The sequence below is a fragment of the Pelophylax lessonae genome (assembly GCF_965119305.1).
Source record: "Pelophylax lessonae genome assembly, chromosome: 2".
In the NCBI taxonomy this organism is placed as follows: Eukaryota; Metazoa; Chordata; class Amphibia; order Anura; family Ranidae; genus Pelophylax; species Pelophylax lessonae.
In genome coordinates, this window is record NC_138769.1 from 321,524,927 (window position 1) to 321,531,953 (window position 7,027).

At 45.0% G+C, this 7,027-nt stretch overlaps 1 protein-coding gene across 1 annotated transcript in view; it reads right to left on the minus strand.

Annotated features, from left to right (window-relative positions):
• The window catches only part of WASF2 (WASP family member 2), a 118,356-nt gene extending 117,720 nt beyond the window's left edge, over positions 1-636 (minus strand). Inside the window, exon 1 of the mRNA XM_082244370.1 lies at positions 529-636. The gene's annotated coding sequence lies outside the window, so the exon portion shown is untranslated. The remainder of the gene's footprint in view (positions 1-528) is intronic.
• Positions 637-7,027: the final 6,391 nt, after the last annotated feature.

Here is a 7,027-nt window from a genome sequence, read left to right on the forward strand (position 1 = left end):
GAAAGGAGAGAAGAGAGAGAGAAAGGGAGAGAAGAGGAGAGAGAGGGGAGAGAGAAAGAGAGAGAGAGGGGGAGAAAGAGAGAGAGAGGGGGAGAAAGAGAGAGGGGGAGAAAGAGAGAGAGGGGGAGAAAGAGAGAGAGGGGGAGAAAGAGAGAGAGGGGGAGAAAGAGAGAGAGGGGAGAAAGAGGGGGGGGAGATAGAGAGGTGGGGAGAGAGAGATAGAGAGGGGGAGAATATAAATAAATGAGAGCTAAGTGTTGTGTATCCTTCTGTTATTATTTCGTCCACATCCCTGTCAGCTGTCCATTATAAACTAGACTGTCCTTCTCACAGCACTTGTTACTACACATGTAGCAGTGACTTTCCTTATGACCACAGAACAAGTAGTAAAGTTATCAAGCGCAGACCCTCCTAAGAAGTCTGGTGTGCAGGCGTATTAGCTTAATTTCTGATAAAACAAACGTTCCCCCACTTATTCCAATCTACAGCTCTGTGTTCATACAAGTAACCTAAAGTTATCCCCCTCACCTTATCCCCGGGGTGTCAGCGCCTTTCACCGGGGAAAAAAGCAACACAGACCACTTGGACAGCGCCCCTCCAGAACCCTCCCCATGCGCATACTGATTGGTCAGGATTGTTCCATCCCCACCGATGATTGGCTACGTCTACTTCTGCGTGGCTTTGGATTGGTTGCAAACACTTCCGTCATAGTTCTGATAGGCTAGACTTTGCTTCCTTCCTGGGCACAGAGCACAGCACGTCTTCATAGAGGACGCGTATGAAAATATCACCGTGGCCTTTCTTCAGCGAGGGCTGTAGTATGAGGCGACCATGTCTTCGTAGCTCAAGCGTGATAGGCTGGTGAGGCATGAGCGCCGATAAAATGACGGCTGAATTGGAGACATAAACGAGTCGTGTGGGTCAGCTCATGGTAATCCTATTGGGTGCACGTTGTCACATTATAAGGCCGTGTGCTTTATCAACATTGTGCAAAAGAATTTTGGCTGACATGCTGAGACTTCTTCACTAAAATGTGTGGAATTCCACTTTCTGTCCCTTCCTCTTATTTTTAGAGAGCAAATGTATTTTGAACTGTTTTAAGCTGGCATAAATACAATTTTCTTTTTCAAACTCCTTTAGGCTCTTCCACACGGGTGTTACTTGGGACTGCAAAGCCGCATGACAAGTCGTACTTCATGATTTCCAATAGTACCGTTCATATCTCTGTGACTTCAGAGTAGTCCCTACACTACTTTGGTCCTGCTTTGATGTGACGAATTCCATACACGCTTCAAGTTGCATCAAAGTCGTGCGATTTTAGGTTGCACAAGTGTGAAAGAGTCCTTGCATTTACCTTCAACTATGTAGTGCAAGGGCCTGCCTGACTGCATACAAATAGAAAGGGTTTAAGTTTGACCTCATATTATATGGTTTTGTTAAGGAAAATTGTATAAGGTATGGCCAGCCTAATCTATTCTAGTTTTAGGCTGTATTCACACCATGTTTCTGGTTCGCACATTTTTAAATGTATTATGAAAGCACTTCACCAACGCCATACAACCAACACATTAAAACACTGCGTGATGCTCCATCCCTTAAAAAGTTATTGAGCTCATTTGGCGTGTTTGTCTTGCATAATGGGCTGGTCTATGCACGTCGTGCAAAAACGCATCCAAAAAGATGCTCTTGGAAATGCAGGTTCCTGCTATTTTAAGGTGTAAATGGGGCCTTAGGCTCTGTTCACACTGCGGCGACATGGAATCCAACTTGTGAGAGCCCAAGTTGTATGACGTGTCAAATTCAATGTTTCCCTATGAGAGCCATCTTAAAGCGGAGTTCCACCCAAAAGTGGAACTTACGCTTTAAATAGTCCTAACCCCCTGACATGCCACATTTGGCATGTCATTTTTTTTGGGGGGGGAGCGGGTACCTAGTTTTAATAGGTACCCGCTCCCACTTCCGCTCGGAGCGCCGCGGCGCCCTGAGCGGAAGTTCTCCTCTCTCCCTCCCTCCCTGCAATCTTCTGGGACATGTCAGAGGTCCCAGAAGATTGCCGGCCAATCACGACGCATAGCGCAACTCGCGCATGCGCAGTGCGTATCCGGCTGTGAAGCCGCAAACTGTCACAGCCAGGTGCCCACATCAGTGATGCCGGCGCCGCAGAGCAGAGAGGAAGAAGAGGGTGCATCGCTGGACCGTGGGACAGGTGAGTGTGCGGTTAGGCTGGAACTCCGCTTTAACTGATACTACACCAGTTGCTCTGACTTTGGAAGAGGTTCCTTCACTACTTTGGTCTGACTTGGGTGCGATTTCAGCCATTGTACAGGCTCCTAAATAGCATCCAAGTCAGAAGGAAGTCTCATATGACTTTGCCGTCGCAGCAGTGTGAACCGAGCCTTTAAGTGGAGCTCCACCCAAAAGCAGATGTTCAGCTTTAAGCATTCCTCCCCTCTCCTATGCCACATTTTGGCATGTCATTTTATTTTTTTATTTTTTTTTTGGGGGGGGGGGGGTTGGGAGCAGGTACCTAGTTTTGACAGGTACCCCCTCCCACTTCAGGTTGGCCCTCCTAGGCAATCTGGCAGAAAGTTCTCCTCTCCCCCTCCCTCCCTGCAATCTTCTGGGACACGTACCAGGAGATTGCCGGACCATTAAGGAGGCGCAGCACAACTCGCGCAGTGTGCCACCCGGCTGTGAAGTCACAAGCTGTCACAGCAGGGTGCCCTCAGTTGTATTGCCGGGGTTCTATCAGAATACCACTACCTATCAGATTCTGCAACCGGAAGTGACGTACGGACTAGAACAACTTACTGCGCAGGGGCCATGCGTTCCAACTTCCAACATGGCCGCTATGCATTCCAATAGGTTTCCTAATGTGACAGAATACGAAGCAGCAGCAGACATCTTCTTACACCCACGCAAGTCTTGAATTTTACACTTATTTTAGCAGTAAACTCACCTTATATACTGAAATAGACTATTTCACCGCAACCGAGTGAAATAGTCTATTTCACTATATAATCAGTTTGTAGCTGAGCAGTGAGGGGTGTACCAAGATGGCCATCACCACCTTCTACCTGCAGGATTCTCGCTATACTTACTAGAATACAATAATACTACAAATGTAATACTGTGAATCAGTATATAAGGTGAGTTTACTGCTAAAAGAAATGTAAAATTCAAGACTTTCGTGGGTGTCAGAAGATTTCCGCCTCTGCTTCGTGTTCTGTTACATTAGGAAACCTATTGGAACGCATAGCGGCCATGTTGGAATGCATGCGCAATAAGTTGTTCTGGTCCGTACTTCACTTCCGGTTGCAGAATCTGATAGGTAGCGGTATCCTGATAGAACACCAGCGCCAGGGAGAGAAGCGAGGGTTCTGGCAGCCATATCACTGGATCATGGGACAGGTGAGTGTGCGTTTATTCAGGTGAGTGCGTGTTTTTTCAGGCTTAGCTATAGTTGGTAAATGTCAATATTCTTATATTTTTCAAAGCTCTAAAGTGGAACTTCAGTCATTTTTCCATCTTTCCATCTATTATATCCTCTGCCCTTGTTGCTTTACCTTTGGATAGTAAACATTTTTTTCTGCCAGTAAATACCTTATACAGCCCACTTCTTTTTTTCTTGTCTGGTCATTAGCCTAGGCAGTGTGCACAGCTCTCTCTCTCTAAATCTCATGAGAGTTTGCGAGCAGGGGGGTGGGCCGGAAAGTGGAGGAGGGATGAGCCATAGGTGAGCCAAGGAGAGCTGCAGAGCTAGAGGAGGCTGGATGAGGGCGGAGATAACAGGAGAGTGCAGAGATCCATGAGTATTCACCGAGAGAGGAGAAATGTGCAGGCAAGCAGTGGTGTGTGTGTGTGTGTGTCTATATGTGTATGTGTGTCTGTGTAAATCCAGGAAGTGAACAGGCAGCAGCTTCAGCTGCCCACAGACTTAGTGAAGAGAGATTTCTGCAGCATATTTGGCAAGTACAGAATCACAATATATATAAAATAATATCAAAAGTGGGTGGACGGAAGCTTCCGAATGGCAAAGATGTTTTTATTTCAAATTATGTGAGCAGACTGTAGTTCCTCTTAAACCACCTGACCTCCGGAAGACCCCCCCCTTCATGACAAGGTCACTTTTTGCGATACGGCACTGCGTTACTTTAACTGACAATTGCGCGGTCATACCTAAATAAAATTTATGTAATTTTTTTCCCACAAATAGAGCTTTCTTTTAGTGGTATTTGATCACCACTGCGTTTTTTATTTTTTGTGCTATAAACAAAAATATACCAACACATTTGGAAAAAAAACAAAAAAACTTTCTGCTATAAAACATATCCAATAAAAAAAATTGAAAAAGAAATCAAATTTCTTCATAAATTTAGTCCAATATGTATTCTGCTACAAGTTTTTGGTTAAAAAAAAAAATCCCAATAAGTGTATATTGATTGGTTTACGTGAACATTATATATACTGCCATTTCTTTGTATTTTTTTACAAATGGTAGCGATCGGTGACATATAGTGGGACTGCGATATTGCGGCAGCAAACTGGAAACTGACACTTTTGACACTTTGTGGGAACCAGTGACACCAATACAGTGACCAGTGCTAAAAAATGTGCACTGTCACTGTACTGATGACATAGACTGGGAAGGGGTTGAACATCTAGGACGGTCAAAGGGTTAACTGTGTACCTAGCTAGTGTTTTGGTGTACACTCTGTGCTGTTTTTGCTAGGGGAAGAAATGGATTTGATTCCCTGCTTTGCAGGAACACAGAATCCATGCCTTCCCTCCCTATCAGAACAACAATCTGCCTTGTTCACATAGGCAGGGTCGCCATTCTGTGTTCTTCATCGATGATCGGCGGGTGCTGGAGGACATTGAGTGCCCGGCACCTGCAGACAGGCTTTTGTGAATATTCACAGCAGAAGCGGCGCTCACCCTGCAGGCAGAAATGCTAAATCATGTGTATATATATATATATATATATGTGATCCGGTGCAAGCTGCGGCCCAGTAGTAGCAATACTGCTTCAGGGCAATCAGCAAGTGGTTAAAGTCCAATTCCATATATGTTTTCTTTTTTCTTGCACAGTCACATTGGTTGAGCTTGGCCCAATGTAAGTATACATGTAAAGGGGCCCTTATTTGTTGACTATGGATGCCATGTGGGGGATGGACCCACCTCTCTTCTTGCATCGGACAGTGACTCTCCTGTAATTTTAGATAAACTCTGCCATTTTGTGTCATCTTCTTCTGGCCTGAAGCCCACTCACATACATATTCCCCCTGAGGCTTGTTACCTAGAATAAACAAATGTCCAGACAAGTTGCCTTTTCACTACTTTTCTGCATAGACGTCACTTTACCCCAATTCTTCAGTTACAGGAGCATTGTAGCACATTGACAGTTCAGACTCAACTGATAACAGTTCACAGTGCAGAGCACTCTCCTCCTTCTCATGACTTACTATACAGTGGTCACACAACTGCAGAACACCTAATAGTTTCCCTAGTCAGTAAAGCCATCTTCCCCAGATGTTACAGGCTTTTTAGGTGTTAATCACTCAAGGTGTTTCTTTGTCCCACTCAAAGGAGATCCTCCATAGGTCCAGAGGCCACTGTAATCTGCAACACAGAGAAACCCTTTAAATAACTCTCCAGTCTCAGGGAACCCCTGCTAAAAATGACTTTACGTACATCTCATGATACATTCGTGTGCTGGTCAGTGAAAAGAATGTTTGTTACACTTGTGGATATTGGGAATAATTCCCCCCTTACAAGTAGCTAAAAAGATCAATGGTGAACTCCTAGCAAACTCTAGAGGAACCCTGGTTGAGAAACCCCGGTCTAGGGGGTCAAGGTTTCTCTGTCTGTCTGTAATATGTCCTCTCTCTTTAACCTGGCAGTACAGCACAGCAGAGGGCTCTTTAGCTCAGCACTACATCTTGCTTTATCAAGTGTGTCCTGCTCCCATTACTTAAAGCGGAGTTCCACCCTGGGAAAGCTTTTTTTAATAAAAATACCCCCTGGACAGTCAGGGCTAGTACATTCCACAATGGCTAGCCTCTGATCTGTCCCGGGTTGCACTTACCTTTTCGAAGAAATACTTACCTTGAAAAAGTATTGTCCAGCGCTGCCATCTCAGGTGTGGGCAGCTTGAAGCCAGCGCGATCCTCTTCTGTGTCCTCTTGTCCTCTTCCGTCTTCTTCGGTCCCACGATGCACTGCACCGGCCCCGCCGTCACTTCCGGTGCCACAGCGTCATCCCTGCACAGCTTCTGGGCAGGCCCAGAAGCTGTTTAGCAAGGTATGACGGCGCCTGCACCGGAACTGACGTCGGGGCCGGTGCAGGGGCATTGATTCTTGGGAGCGATGACGTTCAGCTTCCAGGAATCATTGCAAGCCCGGAAGTGACGAATCGCCGTGGCCGCCGAGGGGAGGAAGAGGAAGTAAGGTAAGTATATTTTCTTCTAAACCAGGTAAGTAAAAAAAAAATTGCGATTATCCATTTGTTTTTCAGGTGACCCCGGGCATGAAGATGGAGGTAAGTTTAATTTTAGGGTGGAACTCCGCTTTAAGGGCACTAGGCCCACACCACAGCTGGCATATAAAGTTAAATCCACAAGTGCTTTTTTTTTACCACTTCTTTTCCTTTATACTGGCTTTTGACATTTACAAATGCAGAAAGTTAGATATAAATTGGATAAAAGGTTTAGCACTGGGAAACATTTTTTGAAAGATAAAAAGGGCATTTTACATACAACTCTATAGATCAGACCAAAATAGGGGACAAATGAGGAGGAAAGAGTCACAGAGGGACAGTCCCTCAAAGTCAGGGACAGTCCCTTAAATCCGGGATGGTTGTGAGCTATGTCTATGGTACCATACACAACTGAACATTAAAGTGGAACTTCACTCTCTCAATCAACATCGATTATTTTTAACCCTCATGCTGCTAGCATTAGTAAATATATAAGAAAATATAAATCCTATTTACTTGTTTAAACTTTTTAACTTTTTTTTTTTCTTTT